Source organism: Mixophyes fleayi, chromosome 6, assembly GCF_038048845.1.
Source record: "Mixophyes fleayi isolate aMixFle1 chromosome 6, aMixFle1.hap1, whole genome shotgun sequence".
NCBI lineage: Eukaryota > Metazoa > Chordata > Amphibia > Anura > Limnodynastidae > Mixophyes > Mixophyes fleayi.
Genome location: NC_134407.1, coordinates 51,981,868 through 51,997,083, shown reverse-complemented (window position 1 = coordinate 51,997,083; position 15,216 = coordinate 51,981,868). Strand labels below are relative to the sequence as shown.

The following is a 15,216-nucleotide window of genomic DNA, read 5'->3' as shown; positions in this document are numbered from 1 at the left end:
ACTAAAAGTGGTCCAAGAAAGGACAAATGGGTCATCCACGCCCCTCTCGCCGGTTCACAAGGCTCATTGAAGTGCACAGAGATTGAAGGCTAGCCTGTCTGATCCAATCCCACAGAGGTCAAAAAGACAAGATCAAGTGCTTGTTCGTGGATCCAAATATGTATAATATTTATATGAGAAAATGTACATAAGGATCACCAGGGTGTATGGTTGGGTCTACCAATGTTATGGTATTGAAAACCAACCATCTGTATATCAATAAAGAGTGCTTACCTGATACGTAAGTGACATAAAAAGGGTATTTACTAGCCTAGCTATGTAATCCGATAGTCTGAAAAGTGCAGGTTATAGTAATAGAGTGATATATGGTGTAAAAAGTTTTATTCTATCTTGACATAAACAATCAGACAAAACAAAACAAATGAATGCAACTTGATGCAGTAAAATAGATGGATACCGAGAAACTACATCAACATGAGTCTTTACATTATAGAAATCCAGATATTGATGCCAGGGAAAAGTCCTCCAATCTCACTTGATCTCAAATGTTCATTACACTGTAATCATGTTGAAAGAAACTTCCATTATGAAGCAAAGTTAGTAAAAGAGGTACCCAGGTTCCTATCACTCATCTGATAGAAGATATGTTGCAGAGAAATAAACAGCAAGCTGGATGCAGGGTATTCAGCCTGCGTTCCAGCGTGGAATTCATTAGAGAACTTGAGGACTTTCGGTATGACGTGCTGTGTAGGCTTTACCAACGCGTTTCATCACATCTCGTGACTTTCGGGATGGGGGGGGGGGCTTGCCATTCTTCTGTCAGTAATGTATTTTATAGTCTAACTCCATGGTAATTCGATTTATTCATTGGTTTCTAATTGGTCATTCGCTGTGGATAATTGCAGTTATTTATTCCTGCTCCATCTTTGGGGTGTTTGGTTGAAATAGACAATAGCCTAAGCAAATTGCCATATAATAATCTATTGAGAAAATATTGATGGTAATCTTTCACTGTATATTTTGTGTTATCTTGCATATGGAATTGTTATGGTATTGCACGTTATATATGAATACTAGAGTATATAACATAAAGAAGATGCATGTGCTTCATTTACCTGGGGATGATATGGCACCATTATGCACTATGGGAAGAAGACAAGCCGACGGATTTAGTGTGATGCTCTGGGTAATGTTCTGCTGGGAATACTTGGGTCCTGGCATTCATGTGGATGTTACCAACACACTTACCACCTACCTAAACATTGTTGCAGACCAAGTACACACCTCATGGTAACGGCAGTGGCCTTTTTCAGCACAATAATGCGCCCTGCCACACTGTAAAAATTGTTCAGGGATGGTTTGAGGAACATGACCAAGAGATGAAGGTGTTGACTTGACCTACAAATTCCCCGGATCTCAATTTGATCGAGCATCTGTGGAATGTGCTGGAAAAACAAGTCTGAGCCATAGAAGTCCACCTCACAACTTACTGGACTTAAAGGATCTGCTGCTAACGTCTTGGAACCAGATACCACAGAACACCTTCAGAGGTCTTGTGGAGTCCATGCCTTGACGGGTCAGAACTGTTTTGGCGACACAAAAGGGCAGTATTAGGCAGGTGGTTTTAATGTTTTGGCTGATCTGTGTATAGTTTGGTTGCAATAATAGTCGTCTCAAAGATTTCCAAGAAATCTCTCCTTGGTCCAATGAAGAACAGCTGCTACACCAGTTGGGATCAGTAGATCCAGATGATACACCACTACCAGGTGCTGAGTAACATAGATAGTATAATGCTATGGAGACCGCTAGGTGAAGGACAAAATGCCTCAAACAAATAAAATACAGAGTTATAACTGGCTACATGCATGACCCTGTATTTCAACTATTTGAGACATTTGACACCTCTGTTATCTAGTGCTGTGCACTGCAACATCTATACACAGTACTATGTCAGAAGTTATTATTTGTGTTGAGACATCCTTTTAGTATGTTTTACATTTGTAGTAAAAAATATTTGGGGGACATTTGTGAATCGGCTGAAGATGAAAAATGCCACAATAATGAACAAAATATGTTTGAGGTGAATATAAAAAAAACTTCAAATCAATAGTATAAAAATAAGGTGCAGGTAAGATTTTAAATATATATACAAAATATATTCTGGTGGAGTACAAATACATGCAGTGATATGCAATATTTTAAAGATTTTTATATATATGTATTCAACACTAATATTATCATTGCAAAATCATCAGCAGCAATATCCTTGCCTGTGAAGCCCTTTTTGTGCAAAGCAATGATGACTGCACATGTTTCCTTGCAGTTAACCATGGTTAACAGAGGAAGAACAATGATTTCAAGCACCATCCTCCTTTTAAAGCTTCCAGTCTGTTATTCTAACTCAATCAGCATAACAGAGTAATCTCCAACCTTGTCCTCGTCAACACTCTCATCTGTGTTAACGAGAGAATCACTGACCTGATGTCGGCCTATACTTTTGTGGCAGAACTGAAATGCAGTGGAAATGTTTTTGGGATAAAGTTCATTGTCATGGCAAAGAGGGACTTTACAATGAATTGTAATTCACATGATCACTCTTGATGATATTCTGGGGTATATGCAAATTGCCATCATAAAAATTGAGGCAGCAGACTTTGTGAAAAATAATATTTGTGTTATTCTCAAAACTTTTGACCATGACTGTACATCTCCAACCTTTCCTCCACCAAAACAACTGCAAATCATGACATGACCACCACGTTTAACTGTGTGACTTATACAATTATCTAACACACCTTTTCCGACCATTCGTCAAACATACTGATGTCTTCTCGTTGTAAAAAGTTAAAATTTGGACTCATCATTTCCAAATACTTTTTTCCCACTGATCGTGTCCAATACCGGTGTTCTTTGGCCCATCAAAGGCGTTTTACTTTATTTACAGACCTCAAGAATGGTTCTCTGCAAGCTATGTGACCCTTTAGGCCTACATAATTCGGACATCTTTTAATTGTATCAATTGATACAGGAGTTTGTCTTATTTTATTGAGTTCTTCTTTGATTGCACCGACTCATTACAATAATGTATTTATCTTCCCTTTTTGACATACACCTGGGTTGTCCAGAACAATTTTTGAGTCATGTTTCTACCTGTTTCTTTGTATTAAGCTAGTGTATACGTTACACTAGACCATGGAATTTTTAATTTTTTAGTAATTAGTCAATGACTTTAGGCTTTTTCAGAAAGGGTTTGAATGTTGCCACACAATTCAAGTGAATATTCGCATCCTTTCTTCATTTGGAAAAAGTTATATTTATTATTATTGATTTTAACACTGTAAAAAAGAAAAATTAAAGTAAGATAAAAATTATATAATTAATAAAAATATATTTTATATTAAAAATATTATTGCATAAAATTAATCAACATGCATACCAGATTTGTTAATGACCAGTTCAAAATTCAGTTCTTTAACATATCCATAAACTCTTGGGACTGCGATGAAAATTAAATTTGTTTGTGTTTACAAATAATCCTCATCCACCTTTATTTATATAGCGCCAGCAAATTCCGTAGTGTTTTACCTCAGACGTACTATACATATTATTAGAAGTCCTAAAGTCTTGATTTAATCATAATATTGATTTTAGGGAGACATTTTAAGTTTATATTCATTAAGAGCAATATAAGTAAACAAATAAGCTTTGGCTAAAGACTTCTGCATGCTAGTGTAGTTTCTGCATTAGGTAAGGCCAACTTATCAGTAAGACATATTTTCCCTTTATATACAGCTGTTCAGGACTGAATCTGTAACTCCTACATTAATCTTCTAATGTTAAAGGAAAATCATTTTGATATTAATAATTCATGGTAATGCATACATATGTTTGATAAACCTGTTGTGTGATGTAAGTGGATACAATGTTTAATCATGTGGGTGCTTCGTCTCCGTTGGGGTAAGCATGACTTCTCTTCTCCATTCCTGCAATAATTTGCACAGTGATGAGAATCTATAATGTGCTCCTTAGCACACAGTGATCATCAGTCCCACAAGCATTCTACTCTCCGGCATACACCATTCCTGTTCAGCATGGTGATGAGAATCTATAATGTGCTCCTTAGCACACACAGTGTGTCATCAGTCCCACAAGCATTCTACTCTCCGGCATACACCATTCCTGTTCAGCATGTGGATGAGAATCTATAATGTGCTCCTTAGCACACAGTGTGTCATCAGTCCCACAAGCATTCTACTCTCCGGCATACACCATTCCTGTTCAGCATGTGGATGAGAATCTATAATGTGCTCCTTAGCACACAGTGTGTCATCAGTCCCACAAGCATTCTACTCTCCAGCATGCACCATTCCTGTTCAGCATGTGGATGAGAATATATAATGTGCTCCTTAGCACACAGTGTGTCATCAGTCCCACAAGCATTCTACTCTCTGGCATACACCATTCCTGTTCAGCATGTGGATGAGAATCTATAATGTGCTCCTTAGCACACAGTGTGTCCTCAGTCCCACAAGCATTCTACTCTCCGGCATACACCATTCCTGTTCAGCATGTGGATGAGAATCTATAATGTGCTCCTTAGCACACAGTGTGTCATCAGTCCCACAAGCATTCTACTCTCTGGCATACACCATTCCTGTTCAGCAATGTGATGAGAATCTATAATGTGCTCCTTAGCACACACACTGTGTCATCAGTCCCACAAGCATTCTACTCTCCGGCATGCACCATTCCTGTTCAGCATGTGGATGAGAATCTATAATGTGCTCCTTAGCACACAGTGTGTCATCAGTCCCACAAGCATTCTACTCTCCGGCATACACCATTCCTGTTCAGCATGTGGATGAGAATCTATAATGTGCTCCTTAGCAAACAGTGTGTCCTCAGTCCCACAAGCATTCTACTCTCCGGCATACACCATTCCTGTTCAGCATTGTGATGAGAATCTATAATGTGCTCCTTAGCACACAGTGTGTCATCAGTCCCACAAGCATTCTACTCTCCGGCATACACCATTCCTGTTCAGCATTGTGATGAGAATCTATAATGTGCTCCTTAGCACACAGTGTGTCCTCAGTCCCACAAGCATTCTACTCTCCGGCATACACCATTCCTGTTCAGCATGTGGATGAGAATCTATAATGTGCTCCTTAGCACACAGTGTGTCCTCAGTCCCACAAGCATTCTACTCTCCGGCATACACCATTCCTGTTCAGCATTGTGATGAGAATCTATAATGTGCTCCTTAGCACACAGTGTGTCATCAGTCCCACAAGCATTCTACTCTCCGGCATACACAAATTCCTGTTCAGCATGTGGATGAGAATCTATAATGTGCTCCTTAGCACACAGTGTGTCCTCAGTCCCATAAGCATTCTACTCTCCGGCATACACCATTCCTGTTCAGCATGTGGATGAGAATCTATAATGTGCTCCTTAGCACACAGTGTGTCCTCAGTCTCACAAGCATTCTACTCTCCGGCATACACCATTCCTGTTCAGCATGTGGATGAGAATCTATAATGTGCTCCTTAGCACACAGTGTGTCCTCAGTCCCACAAGCATTCTACTCTCCGGCATACACCATTCCTGTTCAGCATTGTGATGAGAATCTATAATGTGCTCCTTAGCACACAGTGTGTCATCAGTCCCACAAGCATTCTACTCTCCGGCATACACAAAATCCTGTTCAGCATGTGGATGAGAATCTATAATGTGCTCCTTAGCACACAGTGTGTCCTCAGTCCCATAAGCATTCTACTCTCCGGCATACACCATTCCTGTTCAGCATGTGGATGAGAATCTATAATGTGCTCCTTAGCACACAGTGTGTCCTCAGTCCCACAAGCATTCTACTCTCTGGCATACACCATTCCTGTTCAGCATTGTGATGAGAATCTATAATGTGCTCCTTAGCACACAGTGTGTCCTCAGTCCCACAAGCATTCTACTCTCCGGCATACACCATTTCTGTTCAGCATGTGGATGAGAATCTTCCCAGATAGTCACTAACATTTATTGTTTTAAGGAACCGCTACATTTTAAAGTGAAAGTCACTGTATGATTAAGGTTTACTAGCATTTTATATCTGCACAATTTCATATGTAAAATGTAAGAAAAAAATAAGTAACATTGTCTAAGGGGATCCCATCGATCTAAGCCTCATCTTAAACTTATGCTCATCAGACACTGCAGGAAAACCTTTGTCTCAAATGGCTCATGACTGAGGAGGGGTAGATTGCAGTAAGATAGATTTGTAAATTGTAGCAAGGTTACATGCAATATTATGGTATGTACTTTTATAGTCAGTTGTCAGTATTACAAGAAACCTTTCTGCATGTTATATCGGCGTTCTTTTTTGTTTTTTTTATTTTTTTGTTAACTGATGTCTGAAATGTTTCCTCCTGTAATGCCCTGTCTTCTATGTCAAGTGTCATCCTTTATGTTGTGTTTTTTTACCCAATTCAGTGAGTGCAAAACATTGTAATACATTCTTCACTATATTTTGTCATTTTTTTCATTAACAGTGGACTGCCTGTTTCTCCTACTACTGCACAGTATTACATACCTCCCAAGTGTCCCAATTCCAGCGAACTGTCCCGTTGTCCCGCCCGAATTACAATTTGTCCCGGTATCGGAGCGCCACACTCCATTTCCATAGCAGCCAGTTTCCCTGGGCAGCGTCCTAAAAGTGCTACTGCGCAAACAGGAATTTTGTGGGTGGTGATTGAGCTCGATGGGGGCGTGGCTTATTTGTCCCTCATTCGGAGCTCCAAATGTTGTTGGGTATGGTATTATGTCTGTACTAGCAAAATTTGTTATTCTATTTTCTTTGTAAGAAGAAATAAACTCTCCATATTTCAGTAATATATTTATTCATGAGAACAACCAGCACCCTCCCTTAATGGAGGTGAAAAGGGGGGTTGGGCACCATAAAATAAACTTTGACAGTAGCTCCAGACATATATAAGGATTTGTTTTGATGCTACAAGGACTTCCTAAGTGAGAAAAATCCAGCACCGACACAGACAGAAAAGCATGCTACTAGGACTGTAATTGTGATTTGATAACCCTATCACTACTGCATAGTGACAGCCAATCGCAATGACAGCAGTATGACTTGGCAAGAATGTGGGAGGTGAAGTTTGGAGATCTGGAAGCGGGTGCTGAGAGGGGGTGGGTTGGGTAGAAGGTACAAAATATCGGGGCCCGGGCCTGCCTGTGTAGTGGGAGGCGTTACCAACCTGGTTTGACCATGCCCCCTCATGCTGCTATGGAAGGTGCCCCAAAAGTTGTTGTACATGGCCTGAAATTGGCAGCCTTTTCTGGAAGGGCTCTCTTGAGGCTGGAATGTTTAACCTTTAACCAGGGGAAACTGTTTTAAACTGATGTCTGGCCAAGCAGGATTTAGGGACATATAGGCACATTGATGGTTATGTAAAAGCATGTGTCAGTATTATGAATCCTTATACATATCTGGAGTCAATACTGAAAGGTTTTAAATAATGGAATTCTTCTTTGTGAAGTTTATAATTTGCTTTTTTTTGTTTATTATTAACAAATAATCAGAGATATGAAGACTTCTGTCTACTCTGTAATGTGGAACATTAAAGGTCCACGAATATTAAAATGCAAGTTGCCTTATATCATTCTGTGCAAAGATTCTTACAAAAAGAAATGCACTAATTCATAGCTAAATGCAATTGTAAAGGTTTACAACACTGATATTAGGAGCTCTTTATATTTTATATGCAAAACATTCAATTGATTTGTCTCCCACTTGTTTTCTCACACGCGTGGTAAAGTGGACAGGTCAGTTGTGCCATGGTTAGTCCTTTTACAATGTCTATGTCTTGTCACATTGCTGGGTTGTTTATATTGTATTGTGGCCTAAGACCCAGCTACAGGAACTTCAAATAAGATCAATAGGTCAGATAAGGTTTTATGGCAATCTCTAGATGCTATGTCTAAAGACCATCTCATGGCTTAAGAATATTTCTTCTAGTGAAGGTGCATCAAAGTAAATAATTTCATAATCCATATCTGAAGGCCACTGTACATATTCATAATCCGGGGACCAATCCACATAAACTATGTCAACCAGAATTTCCAGCCTGAGAGAGAAAAAATAGGAATAGTTTGAATTCCTAAGAGATCATTATGAAATTTCATTATTTGGCAGTGTGGAAAATCCTGCAGTATTGATTGAGTATATTATTATGTTTATACTGTGTTCAAGAGTAAAGCTATATTATTTATAAGAAATCCTGAATATAAATGTGTTTGGAACAAAGGTCATACAGGAGGTCTTAAAATTGATTAGTCTACACACAGAACTTCTTTTGAAGACCTTACAAGGAAGGGGGTGTAAACAGTAAATTAATCTTATAAATGAAAGATGATAATAAAAATTCCGTAACATACTAGCCTGATGTTAGCACTTAGACGTTTTTTGATGATTTTGATTTTACTCCTGTTTATTTAATAGAACTGTTTAGCAATAATATTACTGTTTCACATTCTGTTATTCTTTTTTTATATACATTAAGCATTGTGACTTTTCTTCATCATATTAAACTCCATTTAGTAATGTTCTTTTTTTGTCTTCTTAAAGAATTCATGTGCCAGGTTAATTTTATAAATGCCATATTTAAGGCAAATAACTGGGTTTCAGTAACTCTGAAATAAAGTTGCAAGGTTATTTTAAGATGTCTGGGTGTAACTGAAGATCTCTTCAAAGTGTCACCTTTGAAATTAAATCTTTGTGGTGGCAGAACTGGGTGATTTTTTTTTTATTTATTTATTTTATTATTATTATTAATTGTTTTTTAGACAATCCAGGTGGTGGTGTTTTGATAAACCCTTTCATATACTCTCATCACGCATGCTCAGGTAAGTCTTGTGACATTATGTAATAATTAAGCAAAATCTTTAGTGTACTTGACACATTTAAAGTGTTTTATGTTGATCAGTGATAATTCCTGAATAAATCAATTTTGATTCCATGATATGTAAGAAAATTAAATGTGAAAAATGCAAAAGAGGGGAATACTTTTTATATATGAAGAGTATAAAAAGGCAGTTTTCAATTTTTAGAGGTTTTGGAGACGTGTTTCTCCTGCACATAGTCAATAAGTTTAAAAATAGTATCTTAAAGGACCGCACCTAGATGGAGGTCTATACAGAACCCCTCCTTTTCCCAAATTGCAGAACAGCTGTTTTCAGAGGTCACATAATTAATTAATTTGAGTCTACTTGTGTACAATTAATGTGTTAGGTCCCACTTTTTGGTTAAAATATTTGTAAACGAGAGCTTCATCATGCTCAAAGGACCTGCGAATCAAATAAAAGAAAGGTTTATTAGAAAACACTGATGATGGTAAGAATATAAGAAGATTTCTATTATCGCCAAGAGCATTGTCACATCCACCATAAAGAGAGAAAGCGAATGTTTATGGCCCCTGCATTAGGGCATATACTCACCCCCAGCCCATCACCTGCCTGGTATTACGGATGATGCTACAGAAAAAAACTTTATATGCAATCAACAGTTGATGCCCCTGCAAATATTTGAAGCTATATGATCTACTGATAAGCAGACTGTAAATCTCAATTTGCTTTTAGTTTGTAAAGGAAATAGTCAGTCACTTAGGCACAAGATTGTCCTTTGAGCTTTATGCCTAATTTTACTAAGCCCTGCACATCCTATTTCTACCTTTAAATCCTAGTATGTATATAGTAAAGAGACAAATAATCCACAAAACCTTGAATACTCTGTTAATTATTTTATTGCTCCGTGTAGTTCTAACAACTGACATAAAAATATGAACTCAAGCTGCGTTCCGATATTGAAGCCAGAATAATGATTAGCTGTGATCAAGCTGCCATCAGATACTGAGACAGAGAAAAAAAACGGCAATTTGCCAGTAGCTCTCTTTTTTTTTTTTTTTTTTTTTTTTTTTAGGACTAGTATATCACTTTTGAGAGACTAATTGAATATAATGATTATAGGGGTTAAGTATGAACAACTAAACTGAATTACTTTTTTTGTCTACATAATGTTCAGGCTGTTGCTCTTGGTGGAGGCAGTTTCAGTGTAAATGAACAGGAGTGCACAGAAAAGCTTGAGCCGGAATGCTCTTCCTGAATGTATGGAACCAATTTACTGGTTTCCGTACCACGCACATCATGTCTGTAAATTGGACAGGAGCCTTAATGTTCTCAGAACAAAACCTTATGTGGATGCAGAATGCTTGTGGTGTTTCTCTGCCTGTGTGAGCAGGAAATTATATTTCACATCTGAGGGCCTGTCTTTCTCACACTTTCTTGTCACCTCTGTGGACAGTAGACATTACTTTATGTATTGCTTTGTGTTTAAAATTTCCTTTCCATCATAATTAGACTATAGAGGATATTATAATTGGGATGACCATGGAAGTCATTTATGAAGCACACCACAAAATACCTTGGATTTTTGGTGAACCTAGATGGTCTGGCTCGCAGCCATTAAGGAGGTACCACCACTATCAATGAAATGCACTTTTTTGTTTTTTATAAAATACAGATAAATCATTGGACTGATGGGACTTCAGGACTGTTTATTTGATATGTCACATTGGGGGGGGGGGGGGGGGGGGGCGTAGAGCTGTTTATTGCTTTGGATGCATTTAGAAATGTCACTCCACCTCCTATTCCAGGAAATACACCTATATATACTCCACAGGGTCTATTACACACAGATTTCTCTGTTTAGAAAGTGTGGTAGATGGGGCACTCATAGTCCGAAACGTGACTCTGGTGACAGTGCATTTTGGCACATGTTGTGGAATTGTCCGACAGTTCAACAGTATTGTCAGAGGTGTGGAAATGTGTGTGCGATACTGTCCCTGGTGCCCCTTTGTCTGTTTGACACCTCGTTAGAAAATAACCTGACTAAAATGCTCTATAAATATATTTTTATTCTGGTGACACTAGCGAAAGTCATTATTGCCCACACGTGACTTTACGTTGTGATACCATGGGCCATGAACGTTATATGTGTACAAGTAGACATGCTGAACGTAAATACCACCATATATGGTCTCATTGGTGTAATTCAAGGTACAGTCTGCGTTCTGGTGATAAGGAAATGTGTCCATTTCCTGGTTAATATGGCCGTACGTTTCCATTTTCAGGGTCCCTGGTTAGCCTAGTCCTGCGCACCCAAATGCATACCTTTTTAAGATCTGCTATTGTAAGTACAAGACAATTGTTTTATTTTTCATGCTGGCTTGACCGCTCAATCTGCTATATTTTTGTTTATTTGTTTAAAATCGAAAAATAGTGTTTTTTCATTAACTTCTCTTCCAGCTGATTGTTCACGCTGGTAATTTGCTGTGCCATTCTACTTCTTAATGGTTGCTTAGATATTTTGTGGGTCAGTTGGTTATATTACATGCCGTTTGTTTTTGTTGTAAATCTTTTTTGTTTTGTTTTTTCTTTTTATGAAAACATTTCAATAAAAAATTTACATGATTAAAAAAAAAAAAAAAAAAAAAAAAGATTGGGACAGGGGTCACTAAGACATCTCGCCTTTATACCAAAAAAAGGCTTACTTGTGCATTAGAATGTGAGCTGATCACGTGATGCTCCTGCCCAATCAGGTGATATTGCAATGCTGGATCGAGTTTTCATCAACTCTAAATTCTGTATATGAAAACCCTTACTTACATATTTGCTAATGTTATTGGATGTATTTTCATATAGGATCAGCTGGTATGGTACAATAGCTTTGAAGTCACTCATTTCAGGGACAGGACCAGATAAAATCCTTTTTTTAGAACGTGAAACCAGGCATGTCTGATAACTTTGCCAAGAGGTATTGTGCCGATCTTGTAGCCCAGACAGTGAGTGGGAACTGAAATCCCTTCGTCTACCACCTGCCTCTCCTGAAAAACTCTGGGGAGTTTCCTCCGCTTATCAAGAGGAGATTGTGATGAATGGTGCATTTCATGGGGTGGCAGATTTCTGGATTTTAAGTCTCATCATAACATCACTAGTTTTCCTAAATCTTTCCTTTTCTATTTTTTTTTAATATGAGCACAGAGTACTGAATAATGTAACCATATTGTAAAACGAGATCTATATATTGTACAGACACGTGTCTGTATTTATCTCCACATATGGGTCTGGCTGGCTGGGTTAGCAGACCCTGTGGAAGTTGCCAGAAGTTATTACTGCATCCGATTTGAAGAAACTACAGAGGTGCTATAAATTCTATATTTTTATGTTGTTACTTTGTGGTTGAAGTTTAGTTAAAAGTTAGTTGTCTTGTATTTCTTCAATATTTCTCTTTTACGTTTGTGTGCACAATACTGAACCCTGTGAAATGAAACAATTATAGTATTGATCCTATTGGTTGGGGGCTCCAATAACACTATTGTTTTGTTGAATCCTGGACCTGACACTACAAGCCAGCTGCACACAACATGACTTTGTGTGTAAAGACCTCTGATATTTGGCAAAGCGATCTTGTCTGATAGATTGTGTTCTAAAATATTTTTAGATTGGATTGTTCATAGCATATTGAGAGATTATTGATTTGAGATATTATGTTTGGCAGAATTTATTTTTATTTTAATGAAGTTTTATTGTTTTTACACTTCATTTTTACCATACAGAAATAGTTCATCCACCACATTTTTGCACAAGTCATTTGCTGCTAATTATAATTACAATAATTATTGTAATGTGCTGAGAAACACTAGTGCTATCCTTTATATCATCTCCATTCAGTGTTGTCCGAGGTCTCTTGCTCTCTTCTGCTATCCCTGTAGAAGGACAGTATCTGTTTTGTATTAAAAAATAAAATCTCAAAAAATGACCTTCCTCAATATTGGCGAGCAGTATTGCCAAAGGCTACATAATGTTATAAGCAAACAATAACAAAACTAGTTGCCAACTATAGTTACAGATTAGTGTTGGTACTTATGCAGCATTCCACCAATAATAACCAAAACTTGTAAGCTGCATGTATATCTGTAATGAACTAAACATAGTTCCATGCTAACAAGTAAATAGCTGTAAGGCTATGTTCAGATGGACTTTGTATTTAGCATATTTGATGTTCTTTGACCCTTGGATACACTATAAATACACTCCTAAAACACATTCTCTCAATTCACTTATAAAAACATTCCTAGAGGCCTGAGGGCTCCCTTTCATCATCATCATCATCATCATCATCATCATCATCATCATTATCAATCATCATCTATTTATATAGCACTACTAATTCCAATTAGAAAACATAAGGTGCAGCCATTTAAAATGAGAATTCCCTTATATTTCTTTTTCCTATTTTCATTCGTGTTCAGTCTCTGTAGTTTACTTGCTAACTAGTACATGGGAATTTACTATGTAGTACAGAACCTGTTTCACACACTAACTTATTCCTCTATGAATTACTCCAATTGTTTGTAATTGCAAATGGCACTCCTAATTAGTGGCTGCTGCCTGACCATCGGTAAGATTAGCACAGCTGGCAGCTAATTACCTGACCAATCAGAGCTTACAACTGTGAACATTCCCAGGCTCTGGACACTTTTACTTATCCCTGAGGAAGTTCTCTTTGACGAGTGAAACGCGTTGGTTTTTATCTAAATTTGTCCTTTTTCGTTTACTCTTATCTACTACTAACGAATTATCTATTAAAAACCACTGTTTCTTGAAAGTACCCACTACTATCCACCTCTTATATCACATTGGTTTTACCGCTATCAATGTACAGTACAAGGAGTGACAGCCCTGCTCCGAAATAGCTCATCGGCCGGGGAACTCATCCGCATACTGCAACGGTTTTCTCACACAAACAACCAGACTCTCTTAACATCGAGGAGCAGGTACTACTGGACAGACCCACGATCAGACACTGCAGAGGCAGTAGTAAGATGCAGCCCCCCCTCTCTGACTACAGACTAGATGGGGACTATAAAAATAACATTCCCTCGACGATCGAGTGGTAAGAAGGATCACTACCTACAAGCTTCTCTGGAAAATACTGCTTCATTCTAAGGAGAACCCGATTCAGGTAAAAGATACTGGGGCACATTTATCAATCTTCTCATAAAATTAAAAATAGTTTTCAATCCTTATCGCATTGATAAGGATTGAACTATTTCTCAAGTTTCTGAAGAACCTAATACAGAAACAGCAGTTCCGATAAACTGCTGTTTCTGGGATAAAAAAAATTATACTTATCCCGCCTCTTCAAAATGCGCTGTCTCCGGATCTCCTCCTGGTCCTCTTTGTTTCTTTTCTTACAGCAACTGCGCGTGTGCAGTTCGAAGAATTGCACATATGCACAAACATTTCCGCTCTGTCTCTGCAACTATAGTTGCAGAGAAAGAGCGGTGAGTTACAGGGAGGGATCATGTGATCCCTCCACACATTCGCTGTCCAGCTCTGCTCTTCGGAGCAGAGCTGACAGCACTGATAGTCTGTGTGTTATTGTTAATACTTCTGGCCAGAAGCTACACACCTTACTGTTTTCAATAAATGCAGTTACAACATTATATTTATTACAACTTATATTCTATATACACCATCCATCTATTTCAGTTACATACAGCGACTTGAAGTACCGCTGTTTTTTGTATAAGTAAAAAACACCTAAGGCTTTTTAATAATAGCAGCAGTAGTTATAGTTAATTGTAAAGTCTATTTGAGAAAGGGAACAGAGATCCAGAAATATTTCAGACTGACATCTGGGAGAGTTTCCGGTGGGTTTGAAAATTGGAGATCTTGCCTATAGCAACCAATCGGGCTCTTGATATTTATCTAGTACAGTCTACAAAATTATAGCTAGAATCTGATTGGTTGCTATAGGCAACATCTCCATTTTTCAAAACTGCCAGAAACTCAGGTGTACTTGCCTGAGGATTGTATTGGAGCACTGCAGTGTGCTTTTTTCAAAAGAGGATTATTTTTGCTTTAAGCCGCACCCCATTAGGTATTATCAGGGCTGCCAAGAGGAATTCAGGGCCCCGGTACTACAATGTCATGGGGCCCCCTTATAGGTGCGCATGTTGAAAAATTTTGCCCAAAGTTGGGAGTGGGTGTGGTCATACAATTGGGGCGTGGCTATGCATCATTGGTGCATGGCTGGTGGGGGAAAAGTGCTAGGCCCTGAATTCACCGGAGCGTGACATGTCCAAGCAC

At 38.1% G+C, this 15,216-nt stretch overlaps 1 protein-coding gene across 2 annotated transcripts in view; it reads left to right on the top strand.

The window, feature by feature from the left end:
• LOC142161173 (sorbin and SH3 domain-containing protein 1-like) overlaps positions 1 to 15,216 on the top strand; it is a 283,529-nt gene that overhangs the window by 87,193 nt on the left and 181,120 nt on the right. The window contains exon 3 of one of the 2 annotated variants that reach the window (XM_075216484.1): positions 8,851 to 8,910. The exons of the other annotated variant lie outside the window; for it this stretch is intronic. The gene's annotated coding sequence lies outside the window, so the exon portion shown is untranslated. The remainder of the gene's footprint in view (positions 1 to 8,850; positions 8,911 to 15,216) is intronic. 2 annotated transcript variants of the gene reach the window in all.